Below are 18908 nucleotides of genomic sequence, written 5' to 3'. Positions count from 1 at the left end.
GCAACTTAGCAAGGCCCTAAGCAACTTGGTGAAATCCTGTCTCAAAATAAAATATTAAAAAAGGGCTGGAGATGTGGTTCAGTGGTGAAGCAACCTGTATTCAATCCCTGATACCAGAAAAAAGAAAAGAAAAAAAGTAGACCAGAGTCCTCTCACTCAATGGAAGTTGTCCAATGTTAATGTTGTCATAGTTTCCATGTTAATGACATCCTCTGAAAACTTGACCTGCTGTGAGTTGGATTGAGCCTTGGATCTTCTGAGTACTGGCAAATGTACTTGTTTCTCATCAGGCATAATTCTTTTCTGGACACAATTCTGAACTTAGACTTTTTTTAATTTTTATTTTTTAGTTGTAGGTGGACAAAATACCTTTATTTTATTTTTATGTGGTGCTGAGAATCGAACCCAGGGTCTCATGAGTGCTAGGGGAGCACTTTACCAACTGAGCCACAACCCCAGCCTCTTAGACTCTTTAAGGACTTTGCATTCCTGTGCAGTGCAGAAAAGTTCAACATTCCCATGTTGCTTATTTTCTTACAGCCTTCTGCCTCCATTTCCTCAGCGTTCACAGGGAATATAATAATGACTTCAGCTTGCTTTTTTCATCCACTGAAGTTACAGTGATGTTAGACAAAGCCAAGAATCTATGGAATCCTGAACACGTTGCTCTGGTTTCAAGTCTTTTTACCCCGGCGTTTGATCATCATTATATCCTGAAGCCTCTGGTTCAGATCCAACTCCTGGAACCTTACAGGGCCTGGCTTGTGCCATAAGCATAATCACTCCACCCATCTTGTGACTGGGCCCAATACATGTTGGATTGGTAGTTTTTATTTGCAGGGCTCTGATTGTTTTGCTTTAACTTTTCTTATTTTTAACTATGTTATCAATATCCAATGTAGATTGGCTCAACATCCATCTCACTGGGCTGTTGCTATAGAGGTTTGTGTCACCAAATTTGAAAAGGAACTGGTCCTATAACCTTCATGCTCAGCCTATTTTCAGGGTCTTCTGAAGTTTTATGCTGTACTCTGCCTTCCCAAAATTCTTCACTGACAAAACTTAGTTCTTGCCCAGAGAGACTCCTCAGATGCTACAATTTCTGACAAAGGGTCATGTTGGCAATTGCCTGAAGGGCCAGGAGGCTTGAAGTTCAGAGCAGGGGACAAGAGGAGAAAATGTCTATGCTGATTCACTGACCAACTGCTTTTACTCATTTGGATACTTTTTCTGGTGTGTCTCAGAAAGATCGAATTGGGAGAATTAGAGGCATGAATGTCTTTACCAAGGCTGCATGTTTGTTTGTTTGTTTGGTACTGGGGATTGAATCCAAGGGTGCTTAACCACTGAGCCCTTTTTCATATTTTATTTAGAGACCAGGTCTCACTGAGTTGCTAAGTGGCTTGCTAAACTGCAGAGACTGGCTTTGAACCAAGATCCTCCTGCCTCGGCTTCCTGAGTTGCTGGGATTACAGGCATGTACCACCACGCCTGGCCAAGACTGCATATTTTTTTTTTTTTTTAATATTTTTAGTTGTAGATGGGCACAATAACTTTGCTTATTTTTATGTGGTGCAGAGGATTGAACCTGGTGCCTCATGTGTGCTAGGCAAGCGCGTACCACTGAGCCACAACCCCAGCCCAAGACTGCTTGTTTTAAACAACAAATCTCATCTTGTTTGGGAAGGAAGCCCGCCCCCACAACAAAGAGAACTAACAGGAGACACAACAAACAAATAAAAAGACAAAAAACCAAAAAACCAAAACCAAACCAAAACAAAACATGCTTCCGTAGCACGCTAGTGCTACCTGTTGTAGGTTAGGGGGTCATGGTCAACACCAGTATGTTCCCCAGAGGTTCACAGTGCTTTGCACAGGGACTCAAAGCAGCCCTAGCAGAACAGGTGCCCATTCTTCATTCTTTGCCTTGTTCTCCTGCAACTGTTTCACACTCAAGGTGGCAGAAGGGTTTTATGTGCCAATGGTGCCTCTCAGCTTCTGTGCACTCATCAACAAAATTATCTCATCACATGATGAGCACAGTGGCTGAGCTGTTCAGCACAGTGCCTGCCACAGTGAATTTTTCCATTCTGATAAAAATAGATGAGGTCAACGAGCAGCTCTTTACATGTGAAACAGACAAAAGAAAATGGGCACCAGCACGCTCCAGGGCCCATTTGGAGGCAAGCACTGCAATTTTACCTACGTTTATCTTCAGACCACACTGCTCACACATGGCTTGCATAACTGCTCTGGACAAAAGTTTAATCATGCCTCTCTCAAGTGCTTCTTTCTTCTGCTGAGCTCTGAACACTTGCAATTCTTTTTTCTCCTCTTCATTCAAAGACTAACAATACCACACCTCATGATGTGGTGGCAACTGGTACCAAAGCATTTTAACGTGATGCTTTCTCCAGGGCTGTTAACACAAGGAAGATTTTCCTCTGGTAGGAAAAATAGAGCTGGATCTGTTCTGATCTAAGTCCGGGGACCCAGGAGCACATCACCTGGGCATAACCAGAATCATTACCTGGTAGGGACTTTTCTAACACACAAAGGCGGATTGGCTCATTTGGGGCTCCATTTCCCTGCTAATTAAGTTGAAAAGCTATCAAACAGTGGCTGTTCCATCTGCCTGTACTCCATTTTCAGAAGCCTCAATGAGTGGATCCTAGATGTCCTAACCTCTCCAGCTTGAATTTTTCCCTGGAAACTGTGGGCTGGTGCAGAAAACTCATTGGGTTTGGAGTTAGAACTGGGTTCAAATTCCAGTTCTGATTTTACAAGCTGAGTAAGGTTGGGCAAATTCTATAACCTCATTTTTCATATCTGTGAAATGGACATGCAAATCTTGCTGTCATATATCTGTACTGAGCATTAGATAAGGGAAACACAGTAAAGGGCCTGGTATACACTATCTGCTTAACAAATGGTAATCCTCTCCTTTCCTTTTTTTCTTTTATGTGTGGACTGAACTAGGCCTGGTGTTGCCACCTCAGGTGAAACACTAGACTCACCATTCTCATAAATGGATTATGATCTGGGGAAGAAGGACACCTAATTTTTTTTTTTTTTTTTGGTACTGAGGATTTAACCCAGAAGCACTTTACCACCACGCTATATCCCCAGGTCATCCCCACTCTTTTTTATTTTTTTTGAGACAGGGTCTTGCTAAATTGCTGAGGGTCTCACTAAATTGCTGAGGCTGTCCTCAAACTTGAGATCCTCCTGCTCCAGCCTCTTGAATCACTGGGATTATAGGTATGTGCCACTATGCACAGTGGATGCCATATTTTTTCCAAACCTGTGTACACGTTGTTCCATAGCCTAGATTAGTAATTGTCAAACTCTGCCACAAACCAGAATTTCCTGAAAGTTTGTTAAAACAGATATTGCTGGGGCCCCTACCTAGGATTTCTGACTATATAAAAGATGACTTCGGAGATGCAGCTCAAAATGAGTCAATCTGCCTACACTTGCTATCATTCTGACTGGCTAACTCCTACTTATCCTTCAGGTCTCAGCTTTGATTTCATTTTCTCCAGAAACTTTCATAAACACAAAGTCCAAATTAAATATTTATTCTCTGTACTTTCAAAGCTTCCTAGACTTGCTCACTCAGGGTTTATCACAATGCTCTGTAATTGTCTTGCTGCTTGTCTGTATCTCCTAGTAGACAGTACCTACTGTGGAAAAGGGACCATGTCTGCCCTATTGAGGGCTGCATTTCCAATACTTTGTTCAGTTCCTGGTACATTGTAGGTGCTCAATAAATGCTTGTTGAATGAATGAATCTTGCTATCATAAATGAGCAGTTTTCCTCTGCTATGCTCTTCTGCCAGGATATTATGCCTCACCTTGGGCTTAGAGCTATGGAGTCAGCTGACCATGAACTGAACCTCTGAAACTGTGTTTTAGTCAGTTTTTTGCTGCTGCAACTGAAGGACCTGACCAGCACAATTGTAAAGGAGGAAAAGTTTATTTGAGGGCTCACAGTTTCAGAAGTCTTAGTTCATAAAAGGCCAGATCCATTCCTGGGGGCTTGAGGTGAGGCAGAACATCATGAAGGAAGAGTGTGGCATCATCAGGAAGCAGAGTCCACTCGCCAGATACAAGTATATACCCAAAACCATACCCCCAATGAACCATTCCCTAGAGCCACACCCCACCTGCCATCACCACTCAGTTAATCCTATCCGGGATTAATTCACTGATTAAGTTAAGAGACTTACAACCCAATCATTTCTCCTCTGAACCTTCTTGCATTGTCTCACATGTGAGCTTTTGGGGGGCACCTCACATCCAAACCATCACAGTGAGCAAAAATAAATGTTTCTTCCTTTAAATTCTTCTTGTCAGATATTTTGGTCACAGAGATGAAAACCTAACATAAGCAAGTTGGTCAATAGTGTACTGAATTTTCTGCCTAATCTACCAACTATTGAGTAAGAAGTTTTTATATCTCCAAATGTAATTATAGATTTGTCTTTCTCCTTTTAGTTTAACCAGTTTTGCTTAATGTATTTTGAAGTTAGGTTATTAGGTACAGACATATCAAGTGTTATTTTATATATTATATTATCGATTTTTTTGGTGGTGTTGGAGATTGAACATAGGGTCTCATGCATACTAGGCAAGTACTGTACCACTGAATTATATACCCCCAGTCCTGTAATATATTTTGATGAACTGATCACTTTATCACTATAAAATGTTTTTATTTATCATTTTCTAAGTCATATTCTGTCTGATGTTATATAGGCAATCCAGTTTTCTTTTTTAAAAAATTAACTTTATTGAGATAGAGTTTACATACCAAACAATTGACCATTTAAAGTGTACAATTCAATATTTTTTTAGTATATTTAGGTTGTATAATCATCACCACAATCTCATTCTATTTGTTTATTTATTTATTTATTTTGCAGTATTGCAGATTGAACCCAGGCTCTATCACTGAGCTATACCCCCTGTCCTTTATTTAAAAAGTTTTTTAAATTTTGAGACTGGGTCTCACTAAGTTGCCCAAGCTGACCTCAAACTTATGATTTTCCTGCTTCAACCTCCTGAGTTGCTGGGATTATAGGTTCGTGCTACTGCTCCAGTACAATTTCATTTTAGAACATTTTATTATCCAGATTTTTGTTGGTTAGTGTTTTTATAGTATACTACTTTTATCATTTTACTGAAAATAACTTTACAGAGATAAATCCTGTTACTTATAATCTTTCCATATCTTTATATTTAAAATGAGTTTATTACAAGTATAATATAGTTGAGTTTTGCTTTTTTGATGAATGTGATCATCTCTGTCCTTTTATTTTTGTCATTTCTGTCCTTTAAAAGGAAGGTTAGATCATTTACATTTAATATATTTTGATAATTGTGTTTTTAATTTACTTTCAGATAATGTTGTGCTTCATGTATAATGTAAGAAACTTATAGCAGTATGCAGTTATGGCTGCTTTACAACAGGGTATGTTCTGAGAAAGGTGTTGCTAGGCAATTTTGTCATTGTGCAACTTTATAGGGTATACTGTAATTGTATGTGCTTACTTTTATATGACTTGGAGAGCATGAAGACCTGTTTATATCAGCATCATCACAAACCTGTGAGTAATGCATTATACTATAATATTATGATGCATATGACATCTCTAGGCAATGGGAATTTTTCAGCTCCGTTGTAGTCCTATGAAATCACTGGCATGTATGTGGTCTGTTGTGACTGAAATGTCATTATGCATGACTGTATGTTCACTTTCACTTTTCTGTTACTTGTACTATTGTCACATTTTAGTCTGCATATGTCATAAATTCTACTATACTCATCATTATTGCTTTAAATAGTAATTATCTTTTATAGGACTTAAAATATGAGAGAAAATTTATATCAACATGTTTACCATTTGGGGCATTTTTCACATATTTACCATTTGGGGCATTTTTCATTTTCTGTGGTCAATCTAAGTGCCATTTGGAATTTTTGTATATGTGGTTTAATAGTTTTTATTGTTTGGAAACTTTCAGCAATTTTTTTTAATGGTGCTGGGGGCATTGAATCCCAGACCTCACACATGCTAGGCAAGTGCTCTCCTACTGAGTTACATCTCAACTCAGCAATTTTTAAAATATTTTTTATCACTCCATTTCTTTCTTTCGTATACTTATTATATGTATGTTATATCATTTAATATTGTCCTACAGTTTTCTTAGTCTTTTTTCTCTCTATGCTTTAGTTTGGATAGCTTCTATCCAAGGTCCCCAAGTCCACTGACCTTTTCTTCTGTGCTTCCTAATCTGTCATTAAACTCTTCAAGTATATTTTTTAAAACTTCAGATATATTTTCTATATTATATAATTATATACTGTATTTATATTTTGTATTATATGCTATTATATAATTATATTTCTATAACTTCTTTGGCCCTTATCTATATCTTCCATTTATATTTGCATTGTGTTAATTTTCTTTTAAATATTTGAACATAGTTATAATAGCTGTTTTAGATTCTTTGAATGTATTGTCATTTTTGATTGGATGCCAGACATTTTGAAATTTGTTGCATGCTGAATTTTGCTTTCTTCCTTTAAGTATGTTGGACTTTGTTTTGAAAGGAAGTTAAATGATTGGGAGATCAATTTGATACTTCTAAAGCTTATTTTTAAATTTTGTTATTGTAGGTCTAGAGTATCCTTTACTATGTGATAAGTGCAGTCCTACAAATAATATGCAACTCCTTTGAGGTTTTTACTGAAGCTCCTGGTACTTAAAAAACTTTCTACCTTCAGAACTCAATATAACCTAGATCTATGCAAGTTCTGGGAATCTTTCAGCTTGAAACCACTGATGATAACATCCCAGATTGCATTAGTTAATGCACGTGAAGAATATTTCAGGAGGTTGTGATAAGGAAAGGATACACGAGTGGCTTCTGGGGTGCTGGCAATGTCTTTTGATCTGAATAGTGGTTATATGTATGTTCATTTTATAACTTATTGTTTCATTGAACACATTTTGTATGTCTATTTTATATCAAAATAAAAATTAAAAGAAAAAAGAATATAACAGTGCTGACATATAGGTGCTCAGTAAATGGTAGTCAGGCTAATTAAATGAGATTAGGTATGTAAAATACCTGGCACAGAATACAATACACAAGAGGTCTTGGGTAATTTCCTTTAGGTTTATGGATGTATAATAATCCACACAAAGAGAAGTATAGAAAACATAAGCACACTTCTCAATTTTTTTTTTCCAAAATAAACTCACCCAAACAACAAGGAACCAGATCAAAAAATGGAACTAAATTAGTTCTTGTTGCTAATGTAAATGACCAAGAAGTAGAATTTTCCTGATATCTCAGAGTTTTGGCTAAATTCTCAAAGATAGTGACAAGGACCCCTTCCCTCCTAAATAATGTTATTAGAACCAGGAACATCAACACATGCCTGTAATCTCAGTGATCTGGAAGGCAGAAGCCAGAAGATAGCAAATTTGAGGCTACTGTCTCAAAAAAAAAAAAAAAAAAAAGAATGCTGTTAGACATCTCTTCAGGGCTTGCTAAAATATGACAGCCAATTCTGTGACTATCAGTTTCTGTCACTTGCCGTCGGCATTACAGGCACCTAGAAGTTCAACCAGGGCTTATTACAGAGAGTGGGCCTACCAGGAGTGACGTGGTCACCTGATATGATGGCAAGGAATCAGAGCCTCCATGGAGCCAAGTCTCCATGGGCTTAAAGAGTTTTTGGGAAGCTTGACATGTAGACCTTGGAGTTTGCAGTGTGTGTGTGTGTGTGTGTGTGTGTGTGTGTGTGTGTGTAAGAGAGACAGAAAGAGGGAGAGAGAGAGAGAGAGAGAGAGAGAGAGAGAGAGAGAGAGAGAGAAGGTTGAGGTAATTCTAGCAATAGAGACCAATATTTGAATATTTGCTTCCTATCTGGAGAGTTCTGGGGGTAAGAAGATGGCTAGAGGAGACCACAGTGCTATAGTAAGGAGAGAGCACAGCACTTTGGTGGGCAAAGATGTGGGAATTTCCTAGATCATGCTTCCTTGACTCTGTAATGGGCAGAAGGATTAGAACTGCCTTGATGGGTCCTGCCCCACAGGGAAGACTTCAGTGTTATGAAGAATTGGTGGTCCTCTCTAGAGGTCAGGAGCTGAGGAGGCAGATCACAATAAATTATCCAGAGAATACATCACATCAGTGACCAAGTACTACAAAGGTACCATGTGGGGCCTCCAAGAACCCATAAATGTTTCCCCTCTATAGACCTAGTAATCAAACATTGGCCAGCTAAGGCAGGCAAGAGAGAACACAAACTACACCAACCCAAGCAAGAACACATTTTCTTCTTGTCCCTGCTCCCTAATCTAGAAGAGTGAGGGAGAGAGGTGGATGAGGTGGAACAAAGGAGAATTGCAGACCATACATGCCTTCTTCTTTGAGGCTGATCCCCTAGCCACAGTTCAGACTGGAGGTGGGGAAAAGTACAGAATTGGATGGAAGTTTTTAAATACATTGGACTGGACTTTTTAAAATGTCCCCAAATGAGACTATTCATACAATTGCAAGAGCCTTAAAACTTAAAATTCTTCAGAGATGTTGTCCAGGAGTTAAAAAAAAATCTAGTAAGGTATGTTAAAGGACAGTTGTAGAGATAAATAAAGTCTTTTCCTGTTTGTACATTTAGAGTTCAGTTCTCTTCTGTGGTGTGTGTGTGTGTGCGTGTGTGTGGTCTGTGTATGTGTGCTTCATTGCTTCAGCTGAGCTAACATAGGGTGTGCAGAATCTGTCTTCCTCCACTAAAAGGTACACTGTTCTAGTGATTAGGATTCACTAAATCCCATCTCTCTCCTGTGGACAATGCTAGGTAAATACAGTGGACAGATGATTGGTTCTAGGAGTCCCCCAGTTACCAAAATCTGAGGATGTTCATGTGCCTTATGTAAAATGGTGCAATATTTGTATATAATCTACATACATCCTTTTATATACTTTAAATGATCTCTAAATTGTTTATAACACCTAAAATGTAAATGGCATGTAGGTAGTTATTATTCTGTATTGTTTAGAGAATAGTGACAAGAAAATTGTCTGTGCATGTTCAGTATAGACATAATTTTTTCTTAAAATTATTTTAAAATTGATCATTGAATTGGTGTATCTGGAACCCATGAAAATATAAGGTGGATTATATAGACAGATTCTTTCTCTCTCTTTGACTGTTGCCCACCAAAGTATTCCTATGATTCTCAGACATGACACCATTTTAAAATCTACTGCTCTACTCCCACTAGTTGCATTTTAAATGCATGACTTGCATTTACTAGAGACATCTTGGACCCTTCCTGGAAACTGATGAAGCAATCACATTTACCAGCCACACAACATGCAGATTAGTTTGCACAATGACAACGTATTTCTGTATTTATCTCAGAATTTGTAAAATAAAACAAAAATCATCAAAACTATGTTTTATTATATTTCGATTGCAAACATTTTAAACCTATTATAAAACATCCCTCTGGTCACCACTGTTATAGATGTTCTCTCGGATTTCAGTCCCTTTAGTCATGAGATTTCATGACCAATTGTATTGCTTTTGTACTCCCTTTTCCAATTCTGAAGAGATGACTCTGCCCTGGGTCTTGCTCAGTCCCTTTTGCAGCAGATCTGTCACTTTATAGGAGAGGATAAGAGATAGGAGGGAGCAGGGGACTGGCAGAAACTGATGATAAAAGAGGGAGGGGTTGGGACAAGAGTATCATGGAGGAAGAAAATGTGCACAGAAAGGGTTTAAAGACAGTCATAAAGCATGCATGAAGTTTTTGATTGAAAATAGTATTATTTCCACTAATACTGGTATTTGGGTATTTAAGATATAGTACAGTGTTGACAATTTGTATTGCAATCACAATTTTAAGTCTTCCTGGGAAGATCTCTTTATCTGTGCAGTAATGGGAAAATTTTATTTTGATTACTATAAATTTTGATCTTAAATATTTATATCTTCTGATCTTTTCTCCAAATTCTGAGGCTTGCCCTATTTGGATTCTGCAACTTCATGATACAGTAAAAAGTTTCAAAGATTGGGAGTCAGATAGACCTGAGTTGTCTGTCTACTGTTCTTAGTTGCAACCTTGGGCCTATTACTTAAATCCTCTGAACCTTAATTTCCCCATCTGTGAATATCTACCTGAGATAGCAGTAAATCAAATACAAACAGGATAATTAAAACATCCATCTAGTGCCTGGCATATAACAAATGCTTAGTAAATGATTAAAATTATTAATATTGTGTATTCTATTGTGAAATATCTTAGTTTGGTTAATTTTTTCTGTTGCTGGGGATTTTGCTGTTTCTAAGGTTTGTTTGTCTAACAACTATTCAAAACTGCCTTTTATAAAACTTTTGCCTAGAATGTAAATTTCCTTAGTGCTATATTCCTAGAATTGAAATTACTAGGTCAAAGTTGTAAATGGCTTTGTCACTGCTGGTTGATGCTGAAAAAAATTGAACCAATTTGAAATGCAAAAGCAAAATCTAAGCATATTTATTTCTAAAGTCTGGTTAATAAGACACCTTGAAAATATTTGTATTATGTGCCTCTGTCAATAAGGTAAAGAATTTTTCCATAAAATGGGTTAGCCATTTTTTCTAACAAAAGACTTTCGACTAATCTCTAAATATTACTTAGCCAGTGGGTGGTAAAAGCTGGGTGTTTGGTTTTGCTTTTGTTTTTTTAGTACCAGGGATTGAATCCAGGAGTGCTATAACCACTGTACCACATCTCCAGCCCCTCACCTCCTTTTTAAAAAATTTGAAACAGGGAGATCCAAGATGGTGGACTAGAGGGTGACTGCATCTCCCGTCGCTCCAGAACTCAGGATTCAAGAAGGGGAGGTATTGAGAGACTCGGACCAACACAGAGCTGCGGGGTGAGTCTCTCCCACTGGGTGAAGCTTGGCCGGGCGGCAGGCCCGGACAGTGGGCGGCTTCTTGGAGCAGGGCAGGGCAGCAAGAGTCTTCCCCAAGCATCCCTGCTCCCTCCCACGGCAGGCCCGGTCCACAGTCAGGTTCTCAGAGTAGGCTCGCCCAATGAGAGCTTTTCCGCACAGAGCCAACCCCAAGCCCCGGACCCAGGACCCAGCAGTGGGCCCCGGCCCACAGGGGGCTTCTGGGACCAGGGCAGGGCAGTGAGAGGCTTTCCCAAGCAGCCTGGCTCCCTCCTGCGGCAGGCAGTGTCCACAGCCAGCTTCTAGGAGCAGGCCTGCCCAGTGAGAAGATTTCCACGCAGAACCAGCCCCCAGCACTGGACCCAGTAGTGGGCTAGGGGCAGCTTTCTTCGGAAGCACTGCATTATCAAGTTCCTCCAAGACTTCAGACTACTGAAGACTGGGAGGTGATATACTGGAAATCTACAGGGACACTATAAGCCAATAGAGGAAATCTGCAATATCTCAGAGTCCCACTGATATCTGACCAATATGAGAAAACAAGGGAAGAAAATGTCCCAAACAAACCTAGATACTATATCAATAAAACCCAATGACAGCACAGCAGAAGAAATGTCAGAAAGGGAGTTCAGAATGTACATAATTAAAACAATCAGGGAAGCAAACGAGGAGATGAAAGAGCAAATGCAGGCATTGAAGGAGGAGATGAGAGAGCAAATGCAGGCATTAAATGATCGCACCAATCAACAGTTAAAAGAGTAAATATGGGAAGCAAAAGATCATTTCAATAAAGAGTTAGAGATACTGAAAAAAAAAAAAAAACCAGAAACCCTTGAAATGAAGGAAACAATAAACCAAGTTAAAAACTCCATAGAAAACATAACCAATAGGATAGAACACCTGGAAGATAGAACCTCAGACATTGAAGACAAAATATTTCATCTTGAAAACAAAATTGACCAACAGAGAAGATAGAAATCATGAACAGAATCTACAAGAATTATGGGATATCATGAAAAGGCCAAATTTAAGAATTATTGGGATTGAGGAAGGCTTAGAGAAACAAACCAAAGGAATGAACAATCTATTCAATGAAATAATATCAGAAAATTTCCCAAATCTGAAGAATGAAATGGAAAACCAGGTACAAGAGGCTTATAGGACTCCAAATATACAAAATTACAACAGATCCACACCAAGGCACATTATTATGAAAATACCTAACATACAAAATAAAGACAGAATCTTAAAGGCTGCGAGAGAAAAGAATCAAATTACATTCAGGGGGAAACCAATAAGAATATCAGTAGATTTTTCAATCCAGACCCTAAAAGCTAGAAGGGCCTGGAACAACATTTACCAAGCCCTGAAAGAAAATGGATGCCAACCAAGAATCTTATACCCAGCAAAACTTACTTTCAGATTTGACGATGAAATAAAATCCTTCCATGATAAACAAAAGCTAAAAGAATTTACAAAAAGAAAGCCGCATTACAGAACATTCTCAGCAAAATATTCCATGAGGAAAAGATGAAAAACAATGATGCAAATCAGCAATGGTAGGAACTAGCCTAAAGAAATAGCCAAATAAAGGAGAAACCAAATCATGTCAAAAACAAAAATGAGTCAAATGACTGGGAATACAAATTATATCACAATAATAACCCTGAATGTTAATGGCCTGAACTCATCAATCAAAAGACATAGACTGGCAGATTGGATTAAAAAGAAAGATCCAACAATATGCTGCCTGCAAGAGACTCATCTCATAGAAAGAGATACCCACAGACTAAAGGTGAAAAGATGGGAAAAAACATACCATGCACACGGACACAGCAAAAAAGCTGGAGTATCCATCCTCATTTCAGATAATGTGGACTTCAAGCCAAAACTAGTCAGAAGGGATAAAGAAGGACATTACATACTGCTTAAGGGAAGCATAAATCAGCAAGACATAACAATCATAAATATCTATGCCCCGAACATTGGCTCATCCATGTACGTCAAACAAATCCTTCTCAATTCCAGAAATCAAATAGACCACAACACAATAATAGTAGGTGATTTAACACACCTCTCTCATCACTGGATAGATCTTCCAAGCAAAAATTGAATAAAGAAACCATAGATCTCAATAACACAATCAAAAATTTAGACTTAACGGACATATATAGAATATACCATCCAACAAAGAACGAATACACTTTCTTCTCAGCAGCACATGGATTCTTCTCTAAAATAGACCATATTTTATGCCTCAAAGCTACTGTTAGCAAATACAAGAAGATAGAGATACTACCTTGTATTCTATCAGATCATAATGGATTGAAATTAGAAATAAAAGACAGAATAAAAACAGAAACTTCTCCAATACCTGGAGATTAAATAATACACTATTATATGATGAATGGATAACAGAAGACATCAGGAGGGAAATAAAAAAATTCTTAGAAGTAAACGAGAACAAAGACACATCATATCAAAATCTCTGGGACACTATGAAAGCAGTACTTAGAGGAAGATTTATTTCATGGAGTGCATTCAACAAAAGAAGAAAAAATCAACAAATAAACGACTTAACACTACAGCTCAAAGCCCTAGAAAAAGAAGAGCAGACCAACACCAAAAGTAGTAAAAGACAGGAAATAGTTAAAATCAGAGCTGAAATCAACGAAATTGAAACAAAAGAAACAATCAAAAAATTAACAAAATAAAGACTTGGTTCTTTGAAAAAATAAGCAAAATTGATAAACCCTTAGCCACAGTAACAAAGAAAAAGAGAGAGAAAATTCAAATTACTAAAATTCAGAATGAACAAGGAAATATCACAACAGACACAAGTGAAATACAAAACATAATTAGAAGCTATTTTGAAAATCTATACTCCAACAAAACAGAAAACCTCGAAGACATCAACGAGTTTCTAGAGACATATGAATTACCTAAACTGAACCAGGAGGACATACACAACTTAAATAAATCAATTTCAAGCAATGAAATAGAAGAGGTCATCAAAAGCTTACCAACAAAGAAAAGTCCAGGACCAGATGGGTTCTCAGCCTAGTTCTACAAAACCTTTAAAGAAGAGCTCATTCCAATACTCCTCAAAGTATTCCATGAAATAGAAGAGGAGGTAACCCTCCCAAACTCATTCTATGAAGCCAATATCACCCTGATACCTAAACTAGACAGAGACACATTGAGGAAAGAAAAGTTCAGACCAATATCCTTAATGAACATTGACGCAAAAATTCTCAACAAAATTTTAGCAAATTACATACGAAAATATATTAAAAAGATAGTGCACCACGATCAAGTGGGTTTCATCCCAGGGTTGCAAGGTTGGTTCAACATCCGGAAATCAATAATGTCATTCACCTTATCAACAGACTTAAAGTTAAGAATCACATGGTTATTTGGATAGATGCAGAAAAAGCATTCGATAAAATACAGCACCCTTCATGCTCAAAACACTAGAAAAAATAGGGATAGTAGGAACATTCCTTAACATTGTAAGGTCACCTACGCTAAGCCCATGGCCAATATCATTCTAAATGGTGAAAAACTGAAAGCATTCCCCCTAAAAACTGGAACAAGGCAGGGACACCCTCTTTCACCACTTCTATTCAACATCGTCCTTGAAACTCTAGCCAGAGCAATTAGACAAGCCAAAGCAATTAAAGGGATACGAATAGGAAAAGAAGAACTCAAACTATCCCTGTTCGCTGATGACATGATTATATATTTAGAGGAACCCAGAAATTCCACCAGAAAACTTTTAGAACTCATAAGTGAATTCAGTAAAGTAGCAGGTTACAAGATCTATGCTCATAAATCCAATGCATTTTTATACATAAGTGACGAATCTTCAGAAAGAGAAGTTAGGGAAACTACCCCATTCACAATAGCCTTGAAAAAAATAAAATACTTGGGAATCAATCTCACAAAAGAGGTGAAAGACCTCTACAATGAGAACTACAGAACACTAAAGAAAGAAATTAAAGAAAATCTTAGAAGATGGAAAGATCTCCCATGTTCTTGGATAGGCAGAATTAATATTGTCAAAATGGCCATACTACCAAAAGTGCTATACAGATTCAATGCAATTCCAATTAAAATCCCAATGACATACCTTACAGAAATAGAGCAAGCAATTATGAAATTCATCTGGAAGAATAAGAAACCCAGAATAGCTAAAGCAATCCTTAGCAGAAAGAGCGAAGTAGGGGGTATCGCAATACCAGATCTTCAACTCTACTACAAAGCAATAGTAACAAAAACAGCATGGTATTGGTACCAAAGTAGAAAGGTAGATCAATGGTACAGAATAGAGGACACGGACACAAACCCAAATAAACACAATTTTCTCATACTAGACAAAGGGTCCAAAAATATGCAATGGAGAAAAGATAGCCTCCTTGACAAATGGTGCTGGGAGAATTGGAAATCCATATGCAACAGAATGAAACTAAACCCCTATCTCTCACCATGCATGAAACTAAACTCAAAATGGATTAAGGACCTTGGAATCAGACCAGAGACCCTGCAGATTATAGAAGAAAAAGTAGGTCCAGATCTTCAACATGTTGGCTTAGGACCAGACTTCCTCAACAGGACTCCCATAGCACAAGAAATAAAAGCAAGAATCAGCAACTGGGATAGATTCAAACTAAAAAGCTTTCTCTCAGCAAAGGAAATTATCAGCAATGCGAAGAGAGAGCCTACAGAGTGGGAGAAAATCTTTGCCATTTATACTTCAGATAGAGCACTAATTTCCGGAATATATAAAGAACTCAAAAACTCTATACCAAGAATACAAATAATCCAATCAACAAAAGGGCTAAGGAAATAAACAAACACTTTACAGAAGAAGATCTACAAGCAATCAACAGATATATGAAAAAATGTTCAACATCTCTAGTAATAAGAGAAATGCAAATCAAAACTACCCTAAGATTCCATCTCACCCCAATTAGAATGGCAATTATCAAGAACACAAGCAACAATAGGTGTTGGCGAGGATGTGGGGAAAAAGATACACTCATACATTGCTGGTGGGGTTGCAAATTAGTGCAGCCACTCTGGAAAGCAGTATGGAGATTCCTCAGAAAGTTTGGAATGGAACCACCATTTGACCCAGCTATCCCACTCCTTGGTCTATACCCAAAGGATTTAAAATCAGCATACTACAGAGATACAGCCACATCAATGTTCATACCTATTCAATTCTCAATAGCCAGATTGTGGAACCAACCTAGATGTCCTTCGATTGATGAATGGATAAAGAAACTGTGGTATATATACAATAAAATATTACTCAGCCATAAAGAATGATAAAATTATGGCATTTGCAGGCAAATGGATGAAATTGGAGAATATCATGCTAAGTGAGAAAAGCCAATCTCAAAAAAATCAAAGGATGAATGATCTCGCTGATAAACGGATGATGACACATAATGGGGGGTGGGAGGGGGGCAAGAACGGAGTAAGAAAGGACTGTATAGAGGGAAAAGAGGGTGGGAGGGGTGGGGGCAAAGGGAAAAAATAACAGAATGAATCAAACAACATTACCCTATGTAAATTTATGATTACACAAATGGTATGCCTTTACTCCATGTACAAACAGAGAAACAACATGTATCCCATTTGTTTACAATTAAAAAAAAAAAGAATGTAAAACAAATTACCATGTTATGATAAGGATTTGTTTCCACTAAGGAATTGGTCAAGCAAAGGCTGGGCGGCTAAGTTGCAGAGATTTTTCTCAAGGGACGCTTGACATTATTTGGTGACACAAATCCCTCTGACTGAGGAAGCACATGTACCACTTCTTGAAATAATGTTTTGAAATGGGTAATCTGAAACACACAGAATTACAAATACGTTGAAATAAGGTAATAGAAATATTGTTTTAAAAAACAAAACAAAACAAAAATTTTGAGATAGGGTCTTACTAAGTTGCTAAGGCTGGTTTTGAACTTGCAATCCTACTGCCTGGCCTCCTGAGTTCCTGGGGAGAGCACTTCCTTAATATAAGGATCAAATCTTCATGCTTTTAATGAGCTTTATCAGTCACATCTAACTTGTATATTTTTTCTCCAGTCTACTTGAGATAGGGTCCTATTCCATTTTGTTGCACAAGACTGTTGGCTATATTAAAATATATCTATCTCATAGTGGAAAGTACATTTTGTTCTCATTTAATAAGCATAAATTTATCATACATTGAAATAAAAATGTAAGACATTTAGTTCTTTAATACCTCTACAGTTGAAAACTGTGAATAGTGGGTATTAAAGACTTATTGATCTGGGGGAGGGGTTTAACTTAGTGGTAGAGCATGTAGTTGTATGTGCAAGGTCCGGGGTTTGAATCCTAGCAGTCCCTCCCCTAACATTCCCTAAAAGAATCATTTATCTATTTTCTTTTCTTTTCTTTTTTTTTTTTTTTTTGGTGGTGCTGGGAATCGAACCCAGGGCCTTGTGCTTGCAAGGCAAGCACTCTACCGATTGAGCTGTATCCCCAGCCCTCATTTATCTATTTTCTAAGCTTTATTCTTTTTTTTTTTTTTTTTTTTTCTTTGCGGTGCTGGGGATTGAACCCAGGGCCTTGTGGGAGGTAGGCAGGCACTCTACCAACTGAGCTATATCTCCAGCCCAAGATTTATTAAAGAATATTTCATGTGAACAAGTATGTTACTTGTCTTATACCATGCTTATGGTTTGGTATTTTGAGTCTATTTCTGGGATCTCGATTCAGTTTTTTTTCCTGTCCTGGGACTGAACCCATACATTCGAGGCAAAGACTCCAACCGCTGAGTTACATTTTCTGCCTGTAAAAGAATTATTTTGAGACAGGGTCTTGCTAAGTTACCCAGACTGGCCTTGAACTTACCATCCTCCTGCCTCGGCCTGCCCTGGAGCTGGGATTACAGGAGAGTATCATCACACCTGGTATCGATTTTATTTTATTTTTTCTGTGCTGGGAATGGAACCCAGGGTCTGAAGCATGCTAGGCAAATGCTCTATCACTAAGCCACAATCCTAGCCCCTTGATTAAATTTCATTTGTCATTTTTTTCCCCTAATTTTTGCTCCATCCCAGATTTCATAGTGATGATTACATCTATTTAAGTGGTCATTTAAATTTTTGCTAGTCTGTTCATTTATTAAAATTCTCAGCAGTTTTATTCTGAAATATCTTATAGTATTTTGTTATCTCTTGCCATTTGTACCTGAACTTTGGGTGAATGCTGTTCTTGTTTATCTGTATGTTTTAATTTTTTTACATTAAGCATGCAGGAAAAAATGCTTTTGAAAGTAAGAATATGATATAAAAACTGTAATAAAATAATAAATAAGAGGGCAATATGATTGTAACTTTATGACTAAGGGTCAATTAAAGTAGGCAGAGAAATGTGGGTCATTGTCTCACTGGTTTGTATACATGAATTCCAAACTCTTCTGTAGATTAAGGACTGGAACTTTTTACTCTTCTTAGCTATAACTCTGAAAGAATGGCATCAAGAGTTGTATCACCAGGAATAATCTTGTTAAATTTTGATAAATAAATAATGATGTCATCCTGGTTTTTTCTTTCATTTTGTTGTCCTAATAACAACTGTCATAATTATTATTTTAAATAAAGCATGCAATTGGAAGGGATTCCTATTTGATTTCTATAATTAACTGACAAGACTTGACTTTGCTTCTAGACATGATGGAATAATAGGACTGAATTTACCCTCTAACCTTGACAGCCAAAACTCTGAACAAAATATACAACAACCATTTTTGGAATCTCGGTGGCAGACATTGTAGACTGTAATCCCTGAAAAAAGGGAAATGAGGGGAGTTCTACAACTTATCTGTGTATTGCCTGGATGGACTAAAACAGTTTCTATAACCATACTCCATATGTTCAAAAAAGTAGAAGAAAACAAGA

At 37.5% G+C, this 18908-nt stretch overlaps 1 pseudogene; it reads right to left on the bottom strand.

Moving 5' to 3' along the window:
• The window catches only part of LOC124993609 (prickle-like protein 1), a 34203-nt pseudogene that overhangs the window by 210 nt on the left and 15085 nt on the right, over window positions 1-18908 (bottom strand).

This window comes from Sciurus carolinensis, chromosome 9 (genome assembly GCF_902686445.1).
Source record: "Sciurus carolinensis chromosome 9, mSciCar1.2, whole genome shotgun sequence".
NCBI classification, from domain to species: Eukaryota; Metazoa; Chordata; class Mammalia; order Rodentia; family Sciuridae; genus Sciurus; species Sciurus carolinensis.
Note: the sequence above shows the minus strand (reverse complement) of the source record. Positions and strands in the feature narration are given on the sequence as shown.